Here is a 15,843-nt window from a genome sequence, read left to right on the forward strand (position 1 = left end):
GCCTCATTGAAACCCAAACAGATTTATAGTCTGTAATCTGTAGATCTACTGGGATTCTTTCTAACTGTCGAACGAACTGTCAATATGCCCACCAAAGGGAGAGGGTGAAGGACCTCAACAGCCTGAAAATTGATCTCGTATGGAGTACTTGTTTGATGTTGATCTATTTAATTTGATACAGAGGTTTCAGACCCAGGGTTACCCTACAAATATTTTGAAGGAAGCATATCAGGAGGCCCTCCACAGGGACAGACGGACATTATCCTCAAAATAGAAATAGTAACACAAATAAGACCACGATAATTTTCACTTTTGATTCTTCACAACAGGTGCGGGATATTCTAACCCAATTATGGCCCATACTTACCTTGAACCCGATAATATCGCGATTGGTGCAAGAGGGGCCATGGTCACATATAGACGGTGGAGAAATTTGGGGGATTTGCTGATACACAGTCATTACTCACCTCTGCCTACAACGATGGGGCTTGGACAGCACAGAACTGTGGGCACTTTCAAATGCGGCTCTTGTAAGGCCTGCAAGTACTTACAAGTTTCTAATACATTTCTAGGCAAAAGGGGAAACAAAACCTTCATTAATCGAGAGTTTGCAAACTATAAAACTACTTGTGTGATATACATGGCTACTAGAGATGAGCGAGTAGTGAAATATTTGACTTTCGAGAATTCGAATCGAATAGGCACCGAGATTTGACTATTCGAACGAATATTCGATCCCATTATAGTCTATGGGAAAAAAATTCGACCACTTGGAGGTCACCAAGTCCCCCATGAAACCTCCCTAAACGATGCGAACACCTCCGGAATGACACTGGGACATTAGAAGGAGCATGCCTGGGTGCACCCAACACCCCAAAATCGAAGTATAATACCACTCTCCGCAGTTGCGAAGAAAAGATATTTGCAAACGCTTTACGGCAATGTTCACACATTTCGTTCATATTTCTTGCGCAGAGTTACATAAATGATTCCAATGTGCGTCTGTAGAGCGCCATGTTATTCGTGCATATCACGCATCATGCTGTACGCACGTCACTGGAACAGTACGTATGACGTGCCTTTTTGTGGGCTAGTGGAACAATATGTATCAAGTGCCTTTTACTGGGCAACTGGCACAATAGGTTTTACTTGCCTTTTACTGGGCAACTGGCACAATAGGTCTCACGTGCCTTTTACTGGGCTACTGACACAATAGGTATAAGGTTAATGTGCCCTTAGATGGCTAAACCAGGGACACTATAAGTCACCTGTACACACAGGGTACTGGAATGAATACAGATGCTGCTGCTGTTATATCATCTATGTCTTAGCACTGAGAAGTGCTTTGGATGCAGACTCCAGAGATGATTTTTTTTTGCTGGATATTAGCCCTGAAAAGGACTTTTGGGTTCTGTAGTAAGCCTGCCTAACCAAAACCTATCTCTCCCTGCTCGAAGAACTCTCCCTGACTAGGTTGAAAGCGCATCTGCGGTTGAGAGGCAGAAGTCAAGTCTTAAATATTCAAGGTCATGTGGTTCAGCCATCCAATGAGGGTAGACGCTGTTTTTCGTGATGCGTGCGTACTCCCAGGATCCCTCACAGCTTCCCTGCATTGTGATTGGATTAAAAAAAGTGCCAAGCGCGATGGGAGTCCTTTGGAGTGTTTGCTACGTATTCGAAATACCACTCGATTGTATTCGAATCTTTCGAATACCGCAATATTCGATCAAATACCTACTCGATCGAATTGTATTTGCACATCTCTAATGGCTACATGCCTGTGCTCACTGAGGTATGTTGGAAAGACCAAAAGAGAAATTTAGATGTTGTATCCTGGAGAGCATGTGGGGGACTTAACCTACAGCTGGGATAAACCGATATCAGTACAAGTGCTCCATATAAGATCAAGTTTTGGGTTGTTGAGGTTCTTCGCCGCTCTGCATGTAGTGGGGATGTTGACATATGGTAACTTCATAAAGAGGCCCAGAAGATCTTCAAAGTACAGACTGTCAATCTGCTGGGTCTCAATGAGGCCCTCTCATTTGCCCAACAAACCCAACAAACCCATGGAAAAATTCCATTCTAAGCTATTGTATCTTGAGATGAACTGAGAGTAAGGGTAAACAGAATTATAACGGTGTTTGTAGTATCTTGTATTATGCTGATTACAGTTTTTCTAGCACTTGTTTAGACCACAGAATAAAAAGAATTTTTCACTGAGAATTTAGAAGTTATAAAAAGTTAAGAAATAGAAGCTTTTTGACTTCACCTAACAAATCTTTGATTCAACAATGTTTTGCAGATTTGGAAAATCTTTGGAAGTGCTACAGTGTTTCAAGCAGGCAGTAAAAGTCACAGTGTAATAAATGAACAAAAATAAATAAGTTTACATTTTATTGGGTGTAAATCTCTTAAAGTACTGCTGCACAGAACGAGCATAAATGTTGTAGAATAAAGTTGTATACTACTTCTGAAAATACTACTCTCACCGTTTTCTCTCCTTAACTACTGAAATTTGTTTTTCTGCTCCCCTGGATTTAACTGACAAATAGTGTAAACAGATACAAGCCAAATGTCACCTGTGGTCACCTGGAATCATAAGGACTCTCTTTTTAAAGCTAAGATTTTAAAGCTTTACATTTTAGAATGAAAAAGATAATTGTGAAACACAACCTGTAAGAGACTGTCTGCCCAGATTTCCTGTGGTTGCTAATAGCAGATGTATCAAGGTAAATGCTACAACTTCAGAGGTGTTATCTTTTGGGGATCTTTTCCAGAATTCTATTTTAAATCTGAACAGCTGTTGTTTAACTACATCAGCCCACAACTCACAATTTATCTACAGCTTAAGGCCAAAAAGGTACTTTTATTGCTCACCGTTTCTGCATCCCCCCACCTTGAATTTTACATCTTAGATTGAAATTGTTTGGTTTTTCATAACACAATATGAAATTGTCTTTTTATAGAAACATGGCTAAGGCAAGAAATGGCTTGTAGTTCTGAATGTAAACAAATTAAGCCTTTTTTCTTTTTGAATATAGGCAATATAAGTGTGCTTGTGTTTTCTTGAAATAGACCTTTAAAGGTTCAGAATTATAAAAGTATTTAGTATCCTATAGAAGAATAACTCCTTGCTTCCTAAGCCTATGTTGACGTTTTATCCCATTTTAGCCTTGATGTCTCTAATGGGCCCATTATCATAAAGATACCAACAAATCACATTGGGGGCTAGTCGTTTTAAATCAAGAACAGCATTGCAGACTGCCCAATACTTCCTTAAAAAAGCCTGATGGAAAGCCCATTTTTCTAGTGTGAACAAAATGTTACTTCTACTACTTCTAGTAATAGTACTTATCTTATTAATTGTTGATTTTATTTCTGAATAACCAATTGCACAGTGGTGTAGATTTACTAGTGCAAATGCACAAGAATTCTGACTTGCATCACATTTCTTATGTATCTTTTTTAAAAGAGGTGGGGTTTCACAGGAAGGGGCCTACTGGAAAACCCCTAGTTAGCCTATACTAAAGCTAGTGTAAAGGTGTCACTGAGACAAACAATTACACATTTTTAGACTGTCTTGTCAGTAAATCTGAGCTAATTTTTCCTAGCACTTTCCTAGCAGCTTTCCTAGCTGAAAATGAAGGTAATTTTCTTATCTTTACCCTCTGCATTGTTGTTTTTGTAAATCTTCACTCTATTAATTGTTCAAATTGGTGGTTTGTTGCACTAAACTGTATGCAGGATTTTAGTGGCTATTCAAGTTTTGCCCACATGTCATAGGTTTACTTTGGCAACCTGTTAAAACAGTCTGCCCACATATACCCCAGTGAGCTCCAGGGATACCTTTGAGTTGAATGGGCCAAATGTAGTATGGTATTTTTAGACTATTTTTTGAATGTATACTTTGTCTCTGTGTGATTCAAAAGTGCAACAGACCATGATTTTAAATCCCAAATAAGTACTGTAAATGTTTGGGACATGGATAAAACATATTCATTAGACTATATATACTCCTTTAACCTTTATGGGGCTTCTGGAAGTACACCCCTTTATAAATTGGTGTAACTTTGACAGGTTTCCATCATTTATTGTCGACATGTGGCCAGAACATAGCAGGAATGATTTTTAGCTATGAAGAAAGATTTTTCAAAGTTTATCTACTCTTGAAAAAAAACTTCTGACAGAATTTGTGGTTGTATAAGTATTAGTGATGAGCGAGTACTAATGCTCGGGTGCTCGTTACTCGAGCCGAGTATTTCCCGATACACGAGTGCTCGTTTCAAGTAACGAACCCCATTGAAGTCAATGGGAGACTCGAGCATTTTTTGAGGGGACCCAAGTTCAGTAGAGCGAAGGTCGTGTGAAAACCTGTCAACCTCAGAAATTGATGGAAACACAACGTAAATGGACAGGAAACAGCAGGGGCAGCATGTATGCATGCCTCTGAGGCTGCCTTATGGCACCATTATGCCTAATTCTGTGCAACAGCCTGGTTAAAACAGAGGTAGGCATAGGGACCACCCAAAAACGCCTGACACAGCATGGCATTGAGAACACAGGGAACCATTAAAAGAGAGGTAGCTTATCATGAACCACCCAAAAATTCAGCCTGACACAGCATAGGGGTGAGGACAGAGTGAACAAGGTAGAAGCGGCAGCCAGTCAGCCTTCCAAAAATTATACCAGACCTAGCATGGCAGTGAGCTCACAGAGAACCATTAAAAGTGAGTGAGGAAGAAAGTGAGCCTCCCCAAAATTAGGCCAAACACTGCATGGCATTGAGCACACAGAGAACTGCTGGGATAAGCAGTAGCCAACTGGAGGCCAGGCAGGAGCAACAGTAACCAACATGGATGCTAGGTAGGAGAAACAGTAACCAACATGGAGGCCAGGCAGGAGCAACAGTAGTTAACATGGAGCCCAGGCAGGATCAGCAGTAGCCAACATTGAGACAAGGGCCGGCACACCAGTAGTCAGCAGTAGTCAAAATGGATGCCAGTTAAGGCCCAGCAATAGTCAACATGGATGCCAGTTAAGGCCCAGCAAAAAGGAGGCAAGGGCAGGCCCAGCAGTAGTCAACATGGATGCAAGTAAAGGCCCAGCAGTAGTCAACATGGATGCCAGTTAAGGCCCAGTAGTAGTCAACATGGATGCCAGTTAAGGCCCAGCAAAAACGAGGCAAAGGCAGGCACACCTAATGAGGGTCCCCAAAACTAGGCCAGACACTGCAGGGACTTGAACACACAGAGAGCCATTACAAGTGAGTGAGGAAGCTAGTGAGGCTCCCCAAAACTAGGCCAGACACAGCATGGCATTCAGCACACAGAGAACCATTACAAGTGAGTGAGGTAGCTAGTGAGGCTCCCCAAAACTAGGTCAGACAGTGCAGGGCCTTGAACACACAGAGAACCATTACAAGTGAGTGAGGAAGCTAGTGAGCCTCCCAAAAATTAGGCCAGACACTGCATGGCATTCAGCACAGAGAGAGCCATTACAAGTGAGTGAGGAATCAAGTGAGCCCACTTAAAAATTAGAGTGAGTCCAGGGGCTGGGATATGTAGTGGACATAAACCCGGGTGCTGACAGCTAACTGGCTAGGCCAGTTGTCAGTCAGCACTCACCATCAAGGGTACACTTGATGCCTCTCGACCGGGGGTGGTGAGGCCCCGGCCACGGCTACACAAAAAAAAAAATAAAACAGCAGGCTGGTTGGTGGGGGCGCAATCGGCGGGCCCCTGGCAACCAGTCCCGCTCCTCCACAGACGTAGTGTGACGTCAGAGCATGGCATTGAGGACACAGAGAACCATTAGGAGTGAGGAAGCAATTGAGCCTCCTAATAATTAGGCCAGACCCTGCATGGCGGAAGAAGACTTGGCAGTTGGCTGAGAATTGTAGGAAGAGGAGGAGAGGCGATATCAAGAATCTTCATGTTCAGCAGCTTTCCCTGGGTGGACAGTTGAATTCAGGTGAAATCCAGGCTTTGTTCATTTTTATAAATGTCAGCCTCTCAGCGCTGTCAGTGGACAGGCGGGTGCGCTTATCAGTGATGATGGCACCAGCTGCACTGAAGACCCACTCTGACAACACGCTAGCGGCAGGGCAGGCCAGCACTTCCAAGGTGTAAAGCGCCAGTTGGGGCCTCGTATCCAGCTTTGAAACCCAGTAGTTGTAGGTAGCAGAGTGATCGTGAAGGACAGTGGTATGGCCAGCAAGGTACTCCCTCACCATCTTCCTGAAGGCTTCCCTCCTACTCTGTCTAGACTGGGGACGGTTGACATGGTCTTGCTGGGGTGCCATTAAACTGTCAAAGGCCTTGGAGAGTGTTCCCCTGCCCCTTTACAAGCTGCCAATATGGATGCCAGTTAGTCAACATGGATGCCAGTTAAGGCCCAGCAACAAGGATGCAAGGGTAGGCACACCTGTAGTAAACATGGATGCCAGTTAAGGCTCAGCAGTAGCCAACATGGATGTCAGTTAAGGCCCAGCAGTAGTCAACATGGATGCCAGTTAAGGCCCAGCAATAAGGATGCAAGGGCGGGTACACTAGTAGTCAACATGGATGCCAGTTAAGGCCCAGCAGTAGTCAACATGGATGCCAGTTAAGGCCCAGTAGTAGCCAACATGGATGCCAGTTAAGGCCCAGCAGTAGTCAACATGGATGCCAGTTAAAGCCCAGCAGTAGCCAACATCGATGTCAGTTAAGGCCAAGCAGTGGCCAACATGGAGGCAAGGGCAGGCACAGCAGTAGTCAACATGGATGCCAGTTGACTTGCGGAAATGCGCACAGTTGTGGTGCACCTTGTTGAGCAAGTCAGCCACATTGGGGTATGTCTTAAGGAACCGCATCAACATTAGTTTGAAGAGGTGGGCCAGGCATGGTACATGTGTGAGGCTGCCGAGTTGCAGAGCCGCCACCAGGTTCCGCCCCTTGTCACACGCAACTAAGCTCACTGCTAATTACACACAAACCCGGGTGCTCACAGCTAACTGGCTAGACCAGCTGTTAGTCACCATCAAGGGTACACCTGATGCCTCTCGACCGGGGGTGGTGAGGCCCCGACCACGGCTAGACCAAAAAAAAAAAAAATAAAACAGCTAGCTGGTTGGCGGGGGCGCAGTCGTCGGCCCCCGGCAACCAGTCCCGCTCCTCCGCAGACGTAGTGTGACGTCAGAGCATGGCAGTGAGGACACAGAGAACCATTAGAAGTGATACAGAAGCTATACGGTGTAGTGCCCACTAGTTTAGGGGGGTCTGGACGGTGCTATCTGGTATGGGCACCAACTGTACACACTTTGTTTGACAATGAGCAGTGAAGTAAGTTCTATGCAGGATGCACTACAAATCCCAGCTATACAATGAGCAGTGAAGTAAGTTCTATGCAGGATGCACTACAAATCCCAGCTATACAGTGCAGTACACACTAGTTTAGGGGGGTCTGGACGGTGCTATCTGGTATGGGCAAAAACTGTGCACACTTTGTCACCCCAATACAATGAGCAGTGAAGCAAGTTCTATGCAGGATGCACTACAAATCCCAGCTATACAGTGCAGTACACACTAATTTAGGGGGGGCTTGATGGTGCTATCTGGTATGGGCACCAACTGTACACACTTTGTCACCCCAATACAATAAGCAGTGAAGTAAGCACTTCTTAGGGGTGTGTATGCAACACCTAATGCCCCCTTTCTGCCAGCAGCCAGTCACCACAGTGTGCTGGCTAAATTGCGGTAGCAGCATTGCAACTCCCAGCCAGCAGTCTGTAGTAATAGTATTAATAAAAGCTTTTAAGCCCTGAAAAGGGCAGTTTGTATTGCTAGTATATACCCTGCCTACTGGAATGCTAAATCCTACACTGACACTCTCCCTGACCAGCAGCAGCTCTGTCCCTGATCTCTCACAGCATGCGTCTGAAGCGAGCACTGCAGGTGCCGAGTTTTATATGGCAGGGTCATCTGATCTGGCCAACCAATCGCTGCTATCGACATGTATGGGTCCCACGTGATCGCAGGATGTACCAAAGAGTCTCCTGCATGTTTATTGGCTGAGAAAAAGCGCGCAAACTTACAGGAAACGGATGAAGAGATTTCCTCAAGTATCGCGAGATGCTCGTCCGAGTAACGAGTACCATCGAGTACCCTAATACTCGATCGAGTACCAAGCTCGGACGAGCACGTTCGCTCATCTCTAATAAGTATATATAGATGGTAACAATATGGTGAAGAATTGCCTCAATCTGGGTAAAAATGGTACCAAATCTTCTTTATTATTAAACTACCCCTGTAGCTGATCACAGCATCAAGGGGGGTATTTTTCGCTTTGAAGCCTAATTGGTTAATGCCTTATGTTCTTCCCATAGCCCTCCCATTGATGCCCTTTCCCATCCCTCTATTTAACTGGTAAGACATATGTCTCTCTCTCTCTCTGTTTTATTTTTTAAAAGTCCAATCTACACAACTATAGTACTAACAAAATTTAGAGAGCATAGCACAAAAAAACACATCCCATACAGCCCCAAGATGAAAAAATAAAAATGTTATAAGAGTCACAAAGGGGCCATTTTACTAATAATTATTGGGGGAAAAAAGACCTTTTATTAAAAAAAAAAAAAAAAACATTAGAAAAGCTATATAAACATTCATATTGTTGTGTTTGGACTGACCTGTATAATAAAGCTATCATGTCAGTTTTACCATACCACAAGTTGCACAATTTAATTTTTTTTCAACCCCAATAATATTGTTGGGGTTCTGTCATACATTTTATGGTACATTGAAAGGTACCATTACAAAGTACACTTGTTCCATAAAAAACAGCCCATAAATGCCCCTGTAGTTGCAGAAATAACAGCACTACCTCTTAGAAGGTGACAAGGAAAAAAATAAAAAAAAAAGCAAAAATAAAAATTGCCATGGTCATTTAGGTCATTTTTTGCTTGGTCGTGAGTAGGTTAATTTAAGTAAAAAAAAAATATGTGCTTAAAATTGCTTTGCTCAATTTTACTTTTACTACTTCTCTACTTTTATTTTTTGGTCTATAGGGCTATTTAGGGTCTCATTTTTGTGCCATAATCTGTACTTTTTATTAGTACTTTACTTGTGTATATGTGACTTTTGGATCACCTTTTATTCAATTTTCTTTTCTGGATGTCATGTGGTCAAAAATCAGCTATTTTGTACTTTGGTGCTTAAGTCATTTACCGTGCAAGATCAGTAAAGTGATAATATAATACTTCGGGCGATTCCACATGCAGTAAAATATGATTATACCAAATATGTTTATTTTTGGTTTATTTTTTTTATTTAAAAATAGGAAAAGGGGGGTGATTTAAACTTTTCATATGGGATTTATTTTTTTTATATATTAAAAAAACTGCAATATGATGATTGCTTATAGGGATCAATGCAGTACATATGGACTGCACTGACCAACATTCTCTGCAATCGATTGCTACAGGCTGCTATAGCAATTGCCCCGGAATGTGTGTTGAATTGGATGTGAGTAGAACGGATTGTCTTTGTAATCGGGGATGCGATCACGAGAAGCAACCCCCCCAACTGATAGCAGTGGTGGCGTGATAAAGCAAGGCCTCACATCGAGGGCACCAACTGTACCTCCTTAACAACACCATGGCCTTCTGGTTTGTTATGGGTCATCTAGACGTTAATGGGATTTGAATGACAATTGACTGAGAAATAGCAAAGACTATTACAATATTCAGAAAGTAAAGGGAGTATTTAGGGAACCACAATTATCTTAACGTGTAATGCACAGTAGTAAACAGAAATCCAGCACTGCCCCTACAAGGGGGATAAATGAAAGCAACGAGCTTTGTGTAACTCGCTGGGAGCGTGTAACTTGGACCCTTGGGTGCTCTGCTGAAAGGCATTGCATCACAGTCCATACAGATAACAGAAGATAGTCAGCGGCACTCACCATGCGTTAAAAGTTCGGTCTTTATTTTCAGTATACAAGTTACGGCAGACATGGTAAAGAGCAGTAATAGTTACGGGCCGTTTCTCACATGCGCGCTTCCTCAAGCCTAGTGGTCTGATGTAAAACTTTTAACCCATGGTGAGTGCTGCTTAATATCTTCTGCTATCTGTATGGATCTTCATGTAATGTACTGTTTAGTGTTACAATGCTGCCTTAACTAGCACTTCAGCAGTACAGTAAAACAATGTAATGAAACCTTCCACTCTCTGCTGACCCTGACTACACGTTTATGCTATGTTTCTACAATGGGAAAATGATCGCCGCAAATATGTTCATGATCATTATCATATAATAGACACCCGTATTTTGGCACGTAAACGACAGCGGTCAAGGAAGACGGCATCATTTTTCACTTGTGGTAACATAGCCTAAAGCTTAGAAGTGAGCAGCAGGAAAAACAAAGAGTTTATTCTTTTGTTTTAGTTAAAATAAATTTTGTAAAAATCTATTTGAAATAGCAATTTTCTTATGATACATTTCATTTAAGCATCATGAAAAAAAAATCCCTATAATCCCTGAGCATTTATGTAAAAAAAGCGAAACAATACAAAACAAGAAAAAACAGTTATTACAACGCTAAAAAGATAATAATTTACAATACATTTACCTAAAAAGAGATGTCAAAATTATTTAATTGGTTTTTCATGTTTTAAAAAATGAATGTTTTTTTAAAGAGTAAATGTCAAAAGGGCTGTGCCATTACTTCCTTTATCTTTTCTAAAGTCTTTTTGTGAACTGCAGAAAAACTGAACTGCCAAAATAACCGTGAATGAATAATTTATAAATGACTGATGCATCTGGAATGTTGTTCCAGGCATAAAACAGTGGGACATCAATAATCAAAAGAAGTTGGATTAATTTTGCTTTTTTTCTTAATTTTTTTTTTTAGCTAATATTTTTATCTAAATATTACAGGCTATGTAGTCCGATCAGAGTTTTTTTTTTATAGTTTAATTTAGCTAATTCATTTATTTATTTTTTGCACTGGGACTTATATTGTTAAAATTACACAACATTTTTAAAAACATTTAAAAAAAAAAGTATAGAAGCTTCCCCTTATTAGAAATAAGATATCTACAGGTTTTACAGATGTCTTTTAGTGAGTGCCCTGCTGTGTAAAATATCTGGACTGTATATCATAAGTGGAATGCATATTGTGAAATGTGGTAAGACACACCATCAATTTATTTAAAGTAAGTTTCTTCAATGGAATTTTCTGATTTTCAAAAGATGATCAAATCCTCTAAGGATCCTATTAACCAAAGTTGCCAAACAGAGCAGCTCTTATTCTGGAGGACCAAGCATGTCTAAAGAAACATTATTTTTTATTAATTTACTGTAATGAGCCGGGTCGCACACTGGTTGCTAGTGTCGGTGGCGTCCTTAACTACCACACTACGGCCAGGGCCACAAGGCCGAGCCCCCCCCCCCCCCCGGCCGAGTGTTCGAGGCTGCTTAAGATTGTGATTATGCTAAATGGCAGATGTAGCTGCCAGTCAGCTTTAGTTTTAGCCAGGAGATTACGGTCCCGAAGCCTGATCAGGCCTGGAGGCTGGGATTTCACCTCCCATAAAAGCCTGTCCAGTCCCCTCCCTCCTTGACCCAGCATTTACCCTGCATTGTATTCACTGGTTTCCTGACTTTGGTTTCTTGACTACCCCCTTTGATTATGTTTTGGACCGCGCTGACCTCTAGTTGCCGACCCGGACCTCTAACCATGGTTGTTTGTGTTTGTTTGTCTTGTCCGTGTTCTGTGTTTCACTTATCAGACTAAGGACTGACGACCAGTTGTCCGCAGGCAGGGACAGCGGGGTGGGTGTCAGCATCAGGGCTGCGCCTGTATATTGTCGTCCAGTTCCTGTGACAATTAATTTTTGAAGGAATCACAGCGTACTTATTCCGTCTCCATTTAACCACTACCCACATTGGGATCACTCTTGGGAAGGGATCTGGTACACTCCTAAAGCAGACATACAGATTATGCATCCTTATGCTACTTGCCAATCAAGGTGCAGTGTACAAAAAAAAAAGTTTTTCTGTGGGACACAAAAATAACGTGAGCCAAGCCAACTATTGATGTATATAGATATAAAGGAAAGTCTCTGTGTACTGGGGTTACTTAAAGGTTAGGTAGTAATAGACTAGACTTCACTTCTAAGGAGTGCTAGCGCAAGTAGCAGAACTCTGTCAGGTTGATTTGTCTGTAGAATACTTGATAGAAGATACTGGTACTCAAGAAAGATCACAGAGTGTCAGCTCTGGTACCACAGGCCTCGGGCTTTTACAACTGGTTGTAGCTAGCCACTCAAGATTTCCAGAGATGACCAAACAGACACCAATGGAGTACTTCATCTTAACTGCACTTTGCTGCACTGCAGACAAACCTCTTTTGTTACTGGAACGTCCTGACTTGAACAGAAGGATAGTCACCTTAGCTGTAGAGAAAGATTTATCCCTGTAGTGGTAGTTACCAGAGTAAACTTCAGCAGGAACAGGCTTTCTACACACAATCCGTCATAAAAACTCACTAGAACCCCCCACCTTAAACCTTCAGGGAGCTTTATAGGAGTGGATGGACTAATCTCCCATTGGTGGGAAACTTTCTGGAACAGACTACACCTGGGTGTGTGATAGGTGGAAGTGAATGAGGTACCTCTGTCAAGCATTGGATAACAGTGTAGCAAACATAATATAGCATAAGTACAGTGTTAACCCTTTTGGCTCCCTTCAGCTGTCCAAAGTACATAGAAAACACTGAGACACCCAGTTGCAGACAGTAAAGTGCAAACCTTCAGCCCAAAGCATAGACATACTGTACATAGTACCTGACCACAGGTGTGCTAAAAACAGTAGGGTCAAACACGCTCTGGGATACTACAAGAGGATAATGTGTTGTCTTAGAAGAGAGGTAGGAGCCAGGGAGCTAAAGACATAACTAATTTTGTAGTTCTTCTATTTTACATTTCCTGTCAGTGGAGAAGCAAAAGCACACTAAAGCCAGTACTATTAGTGAAACACTTTATAAGTAAGCTATATATCTGATACAAATTTTTAATACAGGAGTATGACTTTAAGGGGATTTTCTAGGCAATATGTATTGACAGTCTATCTTACAGATACTGTAAGTTATCAATATCAGATTGGTGGGGTGTTGACACTTGCCAACCCCACTTAGAGCTGTGGCACTGGCACACACAAATAAACAGAACAGGAAACAAACAACACCATACATACTGTAGTGGCCAAACTTTTGCCTGGAAAATCCCTTTAAATTGGGTTAAACAGCCTGGACATCATATAAACACTTTGATATATAATTGCAAAGGATTGGGAATCATGGCACATGGCAAAACTCCCTCACTTATAGTCTTGCACTATGTATAACACAGTGTCTTTGTTTTGTCTGAAGTGTTCATATATATTGGTAGCATGGGAACAAAGTGATCCCCATTTCCCCAAAATATCTGATTCTTTCATGTAAGTAGGCACATTTAATATTTATTAATAATATTATTTAATATAATAATATTTATTTATAGCTGCTTTTGTATTTCATTAAGATACATAATATTCTATCAGGGCTGGACTATATTTAGATGTTTTTAAAGGTGTTAATATTGTTAAGAGACCAAATAAATGTAGTATATTAACTACCCAATTGCCTGTATTTAGAGTTAGCCATTCTAAGTGAATGAATAAGGTTGATTAGTATTGATTTCTAACAAAGTATTTGGGACATTATCTTCTTGTGTATGCAGTGTACATTGTTATTTTTATTACAAATACTACAACTCATGATCAGTCCACCATTCACAATGCATTAGTTGTGACAATGACTAGATAAAAAGCCTATGGCAGAAATGTTTAGTTAATGATAAAAAGTTATGATGACGTCTGTGAAAATAGCCAAATTCTTCCAAATATATTTGGTCTAAATTGCGAGGCATGTAAGTGAGCAGCCTTTCTTTCTCCACCTGTCAGGACAATAATTTGAACCACAAAGAACTAGAAAAGTAAGAGTGATTTCAAAAATAGTTTTATTTTTACATCAATTAACAAAATTAAAAGTAAATGGACAAAAGTGAAATCTAGATCAAATGAATATTTGGTGTGACCACCCTTTCCCCCGAGGATTTTGATAAATAAGGGTCCATTTACACAGAAAGATTATCTGACAGATTATCTGTCAAAGATTGGAAGCCAAAGCCTGAAACAGACTATAAACAGAGATCAGGTCATAAAGGAAAGCCTGAGATTTTTCCTCTTTTCAAATCCATTCCTGGCTTTGGCTTCAAATCTTTGGCAGATAATTTGTCAGATAATCTTTCTGTGTAAATGGACCCTTATAGTCAGGTATATCATTAACAAAATGTACCAAACAAGTGACAATGATTATCATTTCCATATGTAGGTTAAAACAGTCATTAACTCAAACAAAAATAGCTGTGTTGAAAGCTTAAACTGGGCGAGGAACAGCCAAGCTCTGCTACAAAGGGGAGGTTTAGAGATAAGCAAATTTACAGTAATAACAAAGCGAAGCGCTTCGTTATCTCTGAAATCAGCCTGCTGCCTTTTAACTGACTGCCACTCTACGTCGCTTCTTGCCAAGTCCTGGGAAAAGCTGGATTCAGTCTTGGGAAGTGGTCTTCATTAGAGGTGAGCAAGTAGTGTAATATTTGAAAGCTTGAAATTCGATTAGAACTAAATGCGATGTTCCACTATTCGATCAAATATTGAACCCCTATTAAAGTTTATGGGAGAAAAATGATTGTTTCTTGGAAAACTAAATTCGATCACTTGGAGGTCACCAAGCCCTCAATGACACCTCAGAAAATGATGCAAGCACCTCTGGAATGCAACTGGGACAACAGGGGAAGCATGCCTGGATGCATCTAACATGCCCAAATTGCAGTATTACTTCACTATGACAGGCTCTCAACAATACACTCCAAACAATATAACCTCTATGTAAAGGGGAAAAAAGACACAAGGAATAGAAATGAGCGAACGTTCGGTATTTGATTAGCTGGAGCTGCTGAACTTGGATAAAGCTCTAAGGTTGTCTGGAAAACATGGATACAGCCAATGACTATATCCATGTTTTCCACATAGCCTTAGGGCTTTATCCAACTTCAGCAGCCACCGCTAATCAAATGCCGAAAGTTCGGGTTCGGATCGACTCGAGCATGCTCGAGATTTGCTCAACTGGGGGCTGGGTTCACACTATGTATATTTCAGGCAGTATTTGGTCCTCATGTCAGGTCCTCATAGCAACCAAAACCAGGAGTGGATTGAAAACACAGAAAGGATCTGTTCACACAATGTTGAAATTGAGTGGATGGCCGCCATATAACAGTAAATAACGGCCATTATTTCAATACCACAGCCGTTGTTTTAAAATAACAGCAAATATTTGCCATTAAATGATGGCCATCCACTCAATTACAACATTATGTGAACAGAGCCTTTCTGTGTTTTCAATCCACTCCTGGTTTTGGTTGCTATACAGCCTCACAAATACAGCCTCAAATATACATAGTGTGAACCCAGCCTTAACAAGGAAACCTTCTTTCCTCAATATTAGCATGGACAGAAAGCCAAATTTTAAGCAAAAGAAACATTTTCATGCACCCCTTTAAATCATGTTGCTTATGACAACCACAGATGGCATAGTCAAGAGGGAAATAAAACAGCACCCAACGCTACCTGTCATTGTGTGTGTGTGGGATGTGGTCAGACACGTCCTCTTTAAATGATGAAAGTAACCTTGCACTTCCAGACGCCCTTTATGACACATAAAGGGATGGGGGGTGTCATGGGAACCCTCCAAAAATGAAGTTAGAG

The sequence above is a fragment of the Dendropsophus ebraccatus genome, chromosome 2 (assembly GCF_027789765.1).
Source record: "Dendropsophus ebraccatus isolate aDenEbr1 chromosome 2, aDenEbr1.pat, whole genome shotgun sequence".
Taxonomy (NCBI): domain Eukaryota; kingdom Metazoa; phylum Chordata; class Amphibia; order Anura; family Hylidae; genus Dendropsophus; species Dendropsophus ebraccatus.